At 32.4% G+C, this 14,979-nt stretch overlaps 1 pseudogene; it reads left to right on the top strand.

The window, feature by feature from the left end:
• Positions 1-468: 468 nt before the first annotated feature.
• Positions 469-14,925, top strand: LOC134739314 (UDP-glucuronosyltransferase 2B11-like; annotated as a pseudogene).
• The last annotated feature ends 54 nt before the right edge of the window (positions 14,926-14,979 follow it).

The following is a 14,979-nucleotide window of genomic DNA, read 5'->3' as shown; positions in this document are numbered from 1 at the left end:
AATTACTAGGAAATACTTAATTTTAAATAATAATTGATGAATCACAGTATTTGAATTATACTTCAACAAAGTTTTACAAGATATTCTGTGAACCACGATATTCAAAAATGCTATTTGCATTGTATAATCACTTCATCTCTTATTCTGTGTCAAGGGCCCTGCAGGACTCTCTCACTTGCCACTGTTCTTGACACTATTATAAAATACGTTACATAAAACAGAGTACTTGCAAGGTCATTAATCTTAGGTGGATGATAACGAATACGAACATAAAAGAAACATCAAACATCCTTGAGTAAATATGAAGTAATCGAACTTTGTTTGTCTCCTTGCCATCCATGTACTCAGGATGCTCATATAATAAATTTACTTTGAATTGGAGTTATGTTTTAACTTGATTGATTTATCTCTGTATATAAGTATGCGAAAGAAACAGTGACTTGAAAAGAATGATCGCATTGCGCCAGGATGGCTCTGAAATGGACTTCAGTTCTTCTGCTGATACATCTCAGTTGTTACTTTAGCTCTGGGAGTTGCGGAAAGATGCTGGTGTGGACCGCAGAATACAGCCATTGGATGAATATGAAGACAATCCTGAAAGAGCTTGTTCAGAGAGGTCATGAGGTGACTGCACTGGCATCTTCAGCTTCCATTCTTTTTGATCCCAATGATGCATCCACTCTTAAACTTGAAGTATATCCTACATCTTTAACTAAAACTGAATTTGAGAATATCATCATGCAACAGGTTAAGAGATGGTCAGGCATTCGAAAAGATACATCTTGGTTATATTTTTCACAAGAACAAGAAATCCTGTGGGAATTTTATGATATATTTATAAACTTCTGTAAAGATGTAGTTTCAAATAAGAAACTTATGAAAAAACTACTAGAGTCAAGATTTGACATTGTTTTGCAGATCCTGTTTTTCGCTGTGGTGAGCTGCTGGCTGAGCTATTTAACATACCCCTTTGTGTACAGTCTCCGCTTTACTCCTGGCTACACACTTGAAAGGCATGGTGGAGGACTGATTTTCCCTCCTTCCTACATACCTGTTGTTATGTCAAAATTAAGTGATCAAATGACTTTCATGGAGAGGGTAAAAAATATGATCTATGTGCTTTATTTTGACTTTTGGTTCCAAATATGTGATATGAAGAAGTGGGATCAGTTTTACAGTGAAATTTTAGGTAAGAATTTGTTTAATCAGTAACGTGAAGATCTAACTTATTTGTGTCTTTGAAGCAGAGCTTATATAAAGCCATAAAGTCAGGGAAGTGGAGTTTTTGGTAAGTGAATTTGTGAAATGAAAATACAAGATGATCTATCAATCTCACAAATATTATAGAAAAGCTTAAATTATAAGGTCTGTTAAAACCCTGTGGCCATCACTCATACAGAACACCCCAGGAAATCATAAACCTATATATTAGTACACCTAAGACTTTAAGCAGTTACACATCTGTTTTACTATATAATGTTTTAGATCTTAAAAACAGTAAAATCCATCAAGTAACATCTTACCAAATGCATAGATTTAGAATGAGTAATTACACATTTTTCTACAACTATTCATATAACTGCAGAAAGTTTTCTTGTAAACCTCAATTTTCTTATTTAGATATTGAAAGATATTCCCATGTTTCCAGAAGGTTTCCTTCACAGTAGAGAGAGATAATGTCTACATCTCAGATGCAAAAGTCAATAAGGGTAATTTGAAGTTTCTAAAGTTTCTATACTCCTTCACTAAAGAATTGGAATTTATTCATTTAAAGTCTAATTATCTTGTTGAAGTGTGAAGGTTGTTATATCTATATAGTTTATTTGAAACTATGTCTCTTTATTTAAAAATATGAGACAGATTAGGGTTGAGTACTGATCTCTACTTCAATAATTTCTCAAAATTTCTAGCTATAATTTACAAATATATTTACTTAAAAGATAATATTATTAAGGTCTTAGCTCAAATCCAAATGAGTAGTTGGGACAAGGATTTCTGCCATACTCTCAAAATAGTCCAGAGTTCACTTGAAGAACCAAAGATAAAAGGAATAGCTTAATGAGTTGTGTAAACTAGACTGTTAGAAAATTGTTTTTATGGGTACAGTAGAATTAATGGATTATGGAGCTCAAAGAGTTGTTTAAATATCTATATGCTACTATTGAAGCTTTAAAGAAAATAAATTGATGTTTAATTCTCTATGACTTATTTTAGTAATTGTGAGTATACTGATGTGACATTAGAGATGTTGCTTAACCTCATAATTCTCCCACCACTTTGTCTTTTTTATAAATAAACGTGTGCAAAATATATAATACATAAAAGTATATTATTCATATATATGAATATATGTATATATTTTTCAAAGCACACAAACTTTACCTACATCTTTGCCTACATTATTCTAACCCCTTTCAGAAAGTTATGTAAAGTAATTATCTTATGTCATCCACTTTTTCTTTTCTTTATTCCTGTCAGGAAGACCCACTATCTTATCTGAGACAATGGGGAAAGCTGACATATGGCTTATGCGAAACTCCTGGAGTTTTCAGTTTCCTCATCCATTCTTACCAAACGTTGATTTTGTTGGAGGACTCCACTGCAAACCTGCCAAACCCCTACCTAAGGTAAACATACTTTCGTTGGTTTTATTTTGTTGGCTTCGAAGTTTCAGTAGAAATGAGTCTATAGTTTTCATTCAAAATGTTTGACTTACACTGAAAGAAAGATGGGAAGTAGGTGGTGTAAAGCAGATACCAATTAGAAACTCATGTATATGTTAATACCATCACACGTATGTGAGTTTTATGCATATTACAAATAGAGAGGAATAGTAAGGAGACTTTGAAAATAGAGTTGATTAAAGTAAAGTCTTGATTATGCAACACCTAAGAAGGTATTGGTCATTCATTCAAAGAATATTTATAAAGGGATTAGCACAAAACCCAAGTAAGTGCAGAAATTTCAGAGAAAAAAATAGACACAGTTTCCGTCCCCACATACCTTACATTCTACTTTGAAATATAGAAAAGTAATTAATGAAAATGTTATAAAAAACTATTATCTCAAGGAAAAATCCAATGTCAAGAAAGCATCAGTGGAGATAATAGAAAGTATCCTGGAGTCACTGATTAGTAAGATGAGGGCTAAACAATATGCAGGAATAGGTAAAAGAATGATGGGGAGAGGCAGACAAAAAGGGAAAGCAGATAAACTGGTCAGGACAGTTCTCAAGTCCTCAGGTTTTATTTTCAGGGAATGACTAAGAATCAGATTATACCAAGAGGTAAATCAGAGCCAGATACATATTAGGAGTGGAAATATTCATTAAGAATGTTGAAAAACTACTAAAAAGACTTAAGAAATAAATATGTATGAAACGATTCTCTTTTTTAAGAAAAGCCTCCAAGATATTCAATGGATTAAATTACAGAAGGGCCACACTGTAAAGAGCCAACCATTCAGGAAATTTTGCATGGATTCAGGTAGCAGATGATGGAAAAGTTTACTAGAATGTTGATAGAAATAATTATGCCTACATTTACAAAAATAGTGCCAACTTCATATTTTGTTGTGTGGAAAAAATATTAAAACAGAGAAAACACTTAAAATGTCTCTAGCATATAGTCAGTGACTCAGAAATGTTATTAGTTTTGCAATTATGGTTATTTTATTATTATTACTAATCTAACTACTTAACATGTGGAAGTCACTTGAGATATCAATCCTCATTTAATGGAACCAGATTATTCAGCACATGAAGGTTATATGCTCTTGCAAAGTCATAGATGACAGATACCCTGTGGACTTGATTAAAATTAGACATATCAATTGTGACAGTAAGATGAGCTAGTTGAAATTCTAAAATTCTACCATAAGTAACAAGGATCTTCACCAGTATTCGAGCTTAAAACACTTCCTCAACAATATAAATGTGTGCCTTAAATATGTGCAGACAAACACAGGGTTCACTTGACTTTAATAAAGCATTTAAATCATTTCTGCACTGAGATCCCAGAATTTTACGTTTTAGAGCATAAACATACACTATTAGAGCAGATGATGTCTGCCTTATGACAAGCAACTCAAGTAAAGCTTCCTGGGGGAACATGTCTCAACATCATAGGTGCCTGACAGAGAAGCACAGAGATAGTGAACAATGCATGTATAATAAAGACCAAATAATTTCTACCACTTGTATCTGAATAGTGCCCTTAGTTTCAATACGAAAAAAATTCTGTCAGCATATAAGATTATATTCTTTTTGAAGGAACACAAGAACCTCATATATTTTAAATTAATATCACATTTAAGACATATATACAAAGTAAGCCTTCTTCAATGCGTTATTACTCAACCTCTTAAAAGAACATTTTTGCTTACATAAAACTGAGATTTTATTCCATTGTTAAAACTCCATATCTATGTTTAATGCAAATTGTATGGGCTTTATATAGTCACTTTCTCAAGAGACAAAAGCTGAGGTAAAGACTAATGAAAAATCTATGCCACTCTACACTACTCTCGAAAGATTTCCCGTTCAGATTAAGGGAAACTGACAGTGTGAATAGGAGGAGGAAGAGAGTGGGAGGTGTAAAAGGACAAGAAAAAAGGTTGACTAGTAGTACAATAGTGGTAATTACTAATACTAGGTCTTGTTATTAACTTGCAGAAAGCTTTGAATGCAAGTCAATGGTTGTGAAACCAGTTATTTAACTGTTTATTATGTAAAATAATTGCTAACCCAGGTTGCGTTCTTTTCAATTGTATATTACATTCTCAGACAATTTCTATATATTTTAAGAGAATAAGACACTTGACAAAATGCATCAAGTGTTTTAAAAATGCATATTGTTATTAATTTTATAATATATTCACATGAAATCATAAAAAAAATCAAGATGTACCTATTAAACATTATGGAAAATATTCACAAAATTAACATTAGAAGTAATCTAACATCTTATATGAAAGAATGATTAAAATTTATGTGCATACAATAGCATTAAAATAATTTTATCAATGAAATGTTCAATTACACCATCAGCCGTAGTACAAATAAAGTGAGTTAGAAAATGATAAATATAACAAGATGGCAAGTTTTTGCAGGATAAAATGTATATACAATAAGATTAAAATTTTCTAAATAAGTGTCACATGTGTACATTGACCTATATAAATAGGACAAAATCCATAATAAAAAAACTACATATTTTCTATAAATAATATCTCTAGGTAGAAGTTTCAGAAAAATTATTTTTAAAAAAAATTTTCATACTTTTATAAAATTTCTTACATTAATTTTATATTATTTTTATAATAGTATCACAAAAGGAGAAACAACCAGTCAATATCAGTGATGAATCTCTAAACAGAGGTTAGATTCCTTCAACACTGGGTAGAAAAACAAGGCTCTGATATCAAGCCAGTGAGATGAAACACTGAAAACGAGTTACAATAAATGTGGCTATAGGTAACTGCAATCACATACAACACCTAGAAGCCGCAGGCATTACGTGGAATAGTAGTACAAGGACTCTCACGTTAATGTAAGATTAAAAATCATATTTTAAAAAACACTGCCATATGTGGTGCACTGTTTACATTTAGACATTTTTGTCTTTGTTTTGTTAAAAACCATTTGGAAAAGTTTTACTCCAATGATTAAATCTGAAAATATTTAAATTTAAATATTGGTATACATTGGGGAACTCAAGTCAGAATAATTCTCAATCAATTGCAGCCAAGCACATCTTCACCAGGAGTGTAATGTGGTGTGCGTGAGCTACTCAAAAGAGAGACAAGATCTCCCCTGAAGAAAGGCCTGGTGGCGTCTTCTATTTTGGTGCCAGTGCTGCCTCTGAGACACAACAAAGTGATGATGAGAGTTCCTCACATGCAGTTATAAATAACACATCAATTTAACAGTGTGATTTCAGGGCAATAGGTGCTCCACCTAAACAATAACCTGAAAGGTACAATTATTCAACTACTAACTATAAACCCTACAATTTGGTATGATAAATGAGACTCTCAAGACTGATCCATAAAAATTCCAAATCACAATAGTAGACTCAGGAATGTCAGTGATTCTTAACCACCAGCTTTTATTTTCATTTTTTATTTTTTGAAAAACTACTGGAAAACTCTGACAAACTTTAAGTGAAGCATAAAGCATTGTAGAGGAACATAAATGTAGATATAAAATTATCCCAACTGTGAATAGCTTTTCCTCGGTGCTCATATTTAGGGAAGTAAACAACTAATGGCTTCAAACTAAAAGAATTCTACAGAAAACCTGCTTGAAATAAACACAAGTGATTTAGCAGAACAAACATATAGGATTAAAGCCTAGTGGTGCCACTTTTTCAAGAACTTATATTAGTAATTATAGTATTATAAGTGAAGAGTCTGGGTATATTTTTTAACATTATCTCCCTGACTACAATGTAATAGCTCCGTTTCTTTTCTCCATTACACACATGCAGACACATACATACATATACACACATATTTACACAAATATCCTTAACAGAGGCCAACTATCTCAAACATCTTCTTGCAAAGAAACTGAGTGATTGAGTCAGTTAAAAAATATTATTTACTCCAATAATTCCTCAAAATACTTGATTTTCTCTCTTTAATATTTTGTACCAATTCTTTCAGTGGTGCCTGCTGTGGTGATACTCTTTTGTGATGAAACGATTTTTTTTCACAGGAAATGGAGGAGTTTGTACAGAGCTCTGGAGAAAATGGTGTTGTGGTGTTTTCTCTGGGGTCAATGATTAGTAACATGACAGCAGAAAGGGCCAACGTAATTGCAACAGCCCTTGCCAAGATCCCACAAAAGGTAAGATAAAGTGCCTTACTGGTGTGGAAAACTACTGAAAGAGGCTGTTAATCTTTGTGATCTACATAGAAAGAATATTAAGAGTAGATTGAACTCTTTACAGCCAAATACAGCCTTAAATATGCTTGTGTAGCTTCCACCGACACAAGTAATAGTTGTGCCTCAGACTTAGTGGTTACATGTGGCCCTGGGGGAGTTACTACCCTTGGTGTGCATGAGTGGTTCCTATTAGCATCAGTGGGAACTCAGTACTCCATATGTATCCACAAAAGGGAACTTGAGACCCATGGTTATTTTTAATTTCTGATATTAAGAGTCATACATACTGCTGAAATTAACTCAATATATTTCAGGTAAGTGAAAATGGTGTCTAATGTAGTCTTTAGAATGACTTTCAGGTGTTTTCAACTAAAAATATATATCCAGAACTGCATCTTTGTAGAAATACAAGTAAGACGTATGATCACTTTCTTCAAAGCTGTTTTCCTAATCTCAGCAGTATCCAATGAGTGAAGAACATTTGACTTACTCTTGGGCCACCTCTATTCACTACTCTGGAAGCTCTTGGTGAATGTTTACAATTAAGGAATGTACTATTTCTGTTTGTACTTTAAGTCAAATGTTTATGTGAAATATGTGACAACAAATAGAGAACACTGCCTGAAGCAGGAAGATGAAAGAGAAAGGATGGAGATGGATCCTGACCTGAAGGTGGATCCTGTACAGTATAAAATGTGGCCCCACAATGACTCAGTATTAACTACCAGATTAACAACTCCTCCCAATGGAGGCAGCGAAGGAAATATAGGAAGGAGTCAAACAGAAGGAAGCCAGGCAGAGGAACAGGTTCAGATGCCCCCTTCATAGAACATAGTAGGAATATATTTTCTTCTATATAGAGTAAACCAGCGACCTTTGTGTATTTGTCAATTACTTTTTAATTTCCTGTCTGATAAAGCTTTCTTGTAATGACCTCTAACTTTTTGCTGAAACCTGAGTTACTTTAACACTGACGTAGCAAATAAAAAACACTGTAAATTATTGTTCAGTTTATGAGGATTGCTTTGGAGTTTCAAAATTAGTAACTTAAAAATGTCTTGGCTATAGCAGAACATATTAATCACTGTTGTCAAAGCTTTGTAGCACATTGTCTAAGTGTTAATAATCAGTTGACCAAATTCAGAAAAATACAATTTTGAGTTTATTCAATAGCTTTATTTTTATTCATGATACCAACAGGTTCCTCATTTCTAGGCCAAAAAAAAATCCAAAATTAACAATAACGGTAATATTCTGAATTTGTGTCAAAAATTGTCACTTGAAATTTTTCTTGGAAGTAGTGCTTGATAATTTGTAATTCCAATGAAGTTATACATAAAACCTTGGCAGCATTTATTTATTTCTTGTAAGTAGCTTATTTTATAGACTTGCTATTTTGTCAGGCAAAGAACAACAGGCTTTAATATAATAACCTACCGACAAGTAGGTACATTTAAACTACTTCTCATATTATTCAAAAACAAATGAATACATTACAATAAAATTTGGAGATGAAAACTAATATAAAATACATAAAACAAACATATAGGTCATTACTAAATAGTTACTGTTAATGACTCCCTATAATTTTTTACACTTTTTAAATAATATTTCTATTTTTAAAATTAAATTAATTTAACTTTTATTATTAACGTTTATTTTAAGTTCAGGAGTACATGTGCAGGTTTTTTACATAGGTGAACTTGTGTCATGGGGGTTTGTTGTACTGATTGTTTCATCACCCAGGTATTAAGACTAATATTTGTTTATTATTTTTCCTGATCCTCTCTTTCCTCCCACCCTCCACCCTCCAACACATCTCAGTGTATGTTGTTGCCACCTATGTGTCCACGTGTTCTCATCTTTTAGCTTCCACTCGTAAGTGAGGACATGTCACATTTGGATTTCAATTCCTATGTTAGTTTGCTAAGGCTAACGGCCTCCAGCTCCATCCTTATCCCTGCAAAATACATATTTTTGTTTTTTTAAGGCTGCATAATATTCTGTAGTGTATATATGCCATATTTTCTTTATTCAGTCCATAATTGATGGTCATTTAGGTTGACTGCATGTCCTTGCTATTGTGAATAGTACTGCAACTAACATATATGTTCATGGATCTTTATAAAAGAACAAGTTATAGTCCTTTGGTTAGATACTCAATAATGGGATTGCTGAGTTTCATGGTATTTTTGCCTCTAGGTTTCTGAGGAATGGCCACACTGTCTTCCACAATGGTTGAACTAACATACATTCCAACCAACAGAGTATAAGCATTCCTTTTCTATACAACCTAGCCAACATCATGATATTTTTTGAATTTTTAATAATGGCCATTCTGACTGCTGTGAGATGCTATGTCATTATGGTTTTGCTTTGAATTTCTCTAATGATCTGTGATGTTAAGTTCTTTTTCTTCATATGATGGTTGGCCGCAGGTGGGTCTTCTTTTAAAAAGTGTGACAATTTTTTGAATACTTGAACTTTTCATTGATAATCTTATTTTTCTATAGAACTATTTTGGAAAATCATGGTTTTTTATGTATCTAAATCATTATAAAAGTTAAGAAAATAAAATGTGAGTATTCTTTTTACATCAGTCTTTGAGTAGATTTATTTACAAACATCCCTTGATCTCATTCCTACCCTTTTTACAGTTCTAACGTTCTATAATTTTTGAGTTCCACTCATGGAATAAGATATGCTCTTTACTGTAACAGGTTCTGTGGAGATTTGATGGGAATAAACCAGATGCCTTAGGTCTCAATACTTGGCTCTACAAGTGGATACCCCAGAATGACCTTCTAGGTAACACTCTGGTGAACAAATACTGGATATATTAGTAACTGCACATTAGAGTGTTAATAGTTCATCTTGAAACATGCTTATTGAATATTTCTTATAGGAAAACAAAAAAGAACTTCTTTATATTTATTTTCCAGTCCTAGGGGAAAAATATGCTATAATTGTTGGCATTTTATGATATACACTCACATTCTTTATGGTCAGAATCAGAGAGAATCTTTATTTTAGGTGCTATTATATCTCACAGAATTTTTCAATATCTTCCTGGGCTGTCTCTCTGTCTCCTATTTCTACAAATTTACATCTGTTTTCTCCTCTCCTGCAGGATTATTTCAAATGCCAGTAAATATAATAGCTCTTGTATCACCAGTGACTGTATTTTCTGGAGGACTAAATTCCTAATCTTAATCTTAAAGTAATGACACATTTCATGGTGAAGTGTAACCCGTCTTTCCTCAATCCTAGCACCACCACCAACCCACTGCCTGCTGCCTTGCACACCCCACATATCACACTCTGTGACTGTACTTAAAATAAAACTTTATTTCATGCCCATCTCTTTGCTGTCCTCTTTTGTGCACATTTAAAAAATCTAGAATGCACTTTTCATTAGTCCAACTGGAAATCTTGTATTATGTTTTGCAGTCTGAAGTCACACACACCATAGAGACTTCAGTTATATCTCCTAAACAAGTACGTGTTTATTTCTCTGAAATCTGAAAAGTAATAGCAAATTAGTTTAATGTGTTATCTAGAAAACACTGTCACTTTCAGAGCCTTTCATTTTGTATCTCATTTTATTCCTATGAATAATTTTGCTAAAATTCATCCAATCCTAGGTCATCCAAAAACCAGAGCTTTTATAACTCAAGGTGGAGCCAATGGCATCTATGAGGGAATCAACCATGGGATCCCTATGGTGGGCATTCCATTGTGTTGGGATCAGCCTGATAACATTGCTCACATGAAGGCCAAGGGAACAGCTGTTAGATTGGACTTCCACACAATGTCGAGTACAGACCTGCTGAATGCACTGAAGACAGTAATTAATGATCTTTTGTGAGTAGATCAATATTTTTCACTAGGTGGTATTTGTAGACAGCTTCTCTTTTCAATAGTGAGCATGAGTTTCATCCTTTTTAAAAGAGAGTAATCTTGAAAGAATTTAAATGATTTAACCAACCTGAAATCTGCTTTGTTTTTTATCTGTTATTTAAAAATTGTATTTGAATCCCATACATCTAATGAGTAACCAGTTAGTGAAACAATTTTCTAAACAAAAATAATTTTAAAATGATGTAGATAATATAAAAAATACATTTCTTAAAATTTTAACATAATGAATCCATAATAGAAAGGAAGAATAAACTTGAAATAATATAATAAAATGTTTTAATTAAATATCTACAGTGACTCAGAAGATAACTATTTTCTTGCTGAAAAATTAATTTTTGTCATCATTATTGTAACAGACTTAAAAATGAGATTTAATTTTGATAGCTTAAAATCCACCTATTTATGCCATAAAATCCAAATATTTTTACTATGTTTACAAAGTCATTAAACTATCACCATTATATAATTTTAGAACATTTTTATCAACACAAAAGAAACTGCAATGACACCAAAATCACTTCTCATAACTGCTTAGTCCTAGTCTAACACCAATTTGTTTTCTTTCTCTATAAGTTATTCTCTCTAGATATTTCATATAAATGGAATCATACAGTCTCAGGTGTGTGTAAATGACATTTCACCTAGCCTAATTCTTTGTTGTTTTCTTATGGTTTTTATTTTACTTCATATTGTTGTGTGTTTTAATACTTCATTTCCTTTACACTTGTGTAATATTTTATAGTATGGATATGTCATAATCTAGTTGTTCATTTGTCAGTTCACTGGCCTTTTGATTGTTTCCAATTGTGGCTACTAGGAATATTGCTATGCATGTTTTTGCAAAAACATGTTTTCCTTTCTTTTGGGTTGATACTATAAGTGGAATTGCTACCTCATGTGAGAACTGTATGTTTATGAAGAACTGCTAAACTGTTTTCCAAAGTACTTGTTCCATTCATCACTACCATCAGCAGTACAACATGGTTCCAATTCCTCCACACTGTTGCCAAACCTCTTATTTTCTGTCTTTTTGTGACAGTCTTCTTAGTGGTTGTAAAATGATCTCTCATCCTGGTCTTGGATTGCATTTTCATTACTGCTGAAGATGTTGAGAATGTTTATATGTGCTTATTGATCATTCAAATATCTTCTTAGAAAACATGTCTATTCCAATGCTTGGAACATTTTTAACTTTGCTATTTGTCTCATTATTAGGTTTTAAGGACTATCTATGTATTATAGGTCAAATCAGATATATAATTTTTAAATATTTTGTCTCATTCTGGGTGCACTAACTGTTTACTTTTTGATGATGGTCTTTGAAGCACAAAAAATATAGTTTTAAGTTATATTTTTAATAATTGATTTTGTTCACACTCCAAAGATAACAATGTGCAAAATTCCTTGCGGAGTCCAGCTACCATCAATTCAGCATTTATAACTACTCTCAATAAAGTTTTTGTGTAAGGAGGGTATCATCTAAAGGAATACTTTAAAAATACTTTATCCTAAAGAAAATAGAAGGATAATGAATGATCAATATACCTTTAAAGAAGATGGGAAATAATTGAAAAGCAACACAAACCAACTCGGAAAAATAGAAAAGAAATATAAAACAAAGTGGTGGATTTAAATGTGATTATACAAATACTTTCACTCAATCTAAACAGGCTTTTAATAAAAGAGCAAATAATGAGTAAGGACATAAAACATTTGAAGAACACAATTAAGAAATGGAATCTTATAATGTAAAATGATATACACACACATATATACATATACAATACACGTATATGTATTGTATATATCAACTTAAAGACACATTTTCCTAGAGTACGTCAAATAGTTAATCTTTACTTGAAGTGATGTGTTGTGGGCAGTAAATCAAGACTTAGAAAATATAAAAAGATTCAATATCATGAAGACTATATGATCCAGCCATAGTGGAAATAAAGGAGGTTAAAAATACTATTACTAAAATATCTTTAAATTTTGGAAACTAACAAAATACACTTCAAAAAAATTTAAAGTCAAGAAGTGAATCATAAGTATGCATGCACTTTTATCTCAGCAATTCTGCTCTCAATTGTATACCCAACAGATATACATAAATACATAAATCTAATGCTGTATAGAAGAGTGTTCATGACAAAATTATCAACAGTGTCCAAAAATTGTTAGCAACCCAAATATCTATTCATCATAAAATGAAGACATAATCTGTGGTTTATCAATCAACAGAATACTACATAGCAATGGAATTACCTAAGAACTGCTACATTAAAGAAAAAGACACTTTTGAGTACATATTATATAATTCAATTACATAAACAAGCAAAACTAATGTTGTTATTCAAAGTCAGGCTAATCCTTAGTTGGAGGACAAAAGTGGTCACTAAAAGGTTCAGAAAAAGGGAGTTATTCTAGGCAGGTTGTGATAGCATATACCATGACCTGAACAGTAGGTAAATTGGTATCTTCACCTCAAGATAATGTTCAAGATGATCTTCCATTTTTGAACTACTCAATTAGTATATGTATCTTTTGTATTTTATATTTAAAGGTATATTTTATGAGGTATATAAATCATTTACAAAATTCAAGGAATCACATAGAAAATAATCACAGAAAATAGAGAAAATCCTAGAGGCTGCATCATAGTCTGGCCAGTAAAAGCCTCTCTTAGAGGTAACACTTAGAGGGAAGCCACAAAAAGGGAGAGACGCATGCCTTGGGTTGTAGCAAGAAAGAATACTCCAAGAGCAGGAGAGAAGGGACAAAATGTGTAAAGTGCTAAGATGGGAACACCTTTGGAAGCTTCAAGAAAATTAGAAGGCCAATCTAGAAGACAGTGTGCAGGGGAAATGTGTTAGAAAAGAGCTTGCCAGTGTCTTACAATGTAGGGTTCTGTAGACCAAATAACAGAGTTGAATTTTATGATTAAAATAATGAGAAGCCAGACAAAAATCTTAATCAGAGGAGTGCCATACTCTGACTTTAATTTCAAAAAATCATTCTGGCTACAGGGTGGGAAACAGAAGGAGACAAAACAGTAATGTAAAAGCAAAGTGACTAGCTATGAGGCATGTCACTCACCATGATAAAATTCCTTTTTAGGAACTTACAGATGATAATTCTCACATTGCATTTTCACAATCTTTCTTACAGCACTTAAAATGGCTCATGATGTTGAGCATGAGCTCATATGCCTGTTTGAGAACTAAGAGTGTAATCAGATTGTTCATAATACAAAGGATAAATGCTTAAAGGATGAATATCCTATTTTTCATCATGTGATTATTTCACATTGTATCAAAACATCTCATGTACCCCATAAATATGTACACTTAATATGGACCCACAAAAACTTAAACAATTAAAAACAATCAAAATGCCGTATATTTTCTCTGCTTGAAAAAAATTAACCTTCTCACCTGACCTTCTATTTCTACTTTAAAAATATTTGTCAATGAGAAAAGTCCAATTTAAAAGCCAAACTATCTATGATGACTCAAATTAAAATACACAAATTCTCTGTCAATTCTTTGACATTTACTTTGAATTATTTGACACTTTAAAAGCCTTTCGTAGACTTGATATGTACAGGCAAATTAACTTACTTTCAGTGTTGGTATCTGTATTTTTATCCTTCAAATACAAAGAGAATATTATGAAATTATCAAGAATTCAACATGATCAACCAGTGAAGCCCCTGGATCGAGCAGTCTTCTGGATTGAATTTGTAATGCACCACAAAGGAGCCAAACACCTTCGAGTTGCAGCCCGTGACCTCACCTGGTTCCAGTACCACTCTTTGGATGTGATTGGGTTTCTGCTGGCCTCTGTGGCAACTGTGATATTTATCATCACAAAGTTTTGCCTGTTTTGTTTCTGGAAGTTTGCTAGAAAAGGGATGAAGGGAAAAAGGGATTAGTTATGTCTGACATTTGAAGCTGGAAAACCAGACAGATGGGATGACTTCAGTTTATTCCAGCAAGAAAGAAAAGATTGTGATTCAAGATTTCTTTCTTCCTGTGACCAAAAAAAAAAAAAAAAAAAAAAAAAACTTTTCAAAATCTACCTTGTCAAGTAAAAATTTGTTTTTCAGAGATTTACCACCCAGGTAATGGTTAGAAATATTTTGTGGCAATGAAGAAAACTCTAGGGAA

This window comes from Pongo pygmaeus, chromosome 3 (assembly GCF_028885625.2).
Source record: "Pongo pygmaeus isolate AG05252 chromosome 3, NHGRI_mPonPyg2-v2.0_pri, whole genome shotgun sequence".
NCBI classification, from domain to species: Eukaryota; Metazoa; Chordata; class Mammalia; order Primates; family Hominidae; genus Pongo; species Pongo pygmaeus.
The sequence above is the reverse complement of the archived record's forward strand: the minus strand, read 5'-3'. Positions and strand labels throughout refer to the sequence as shown.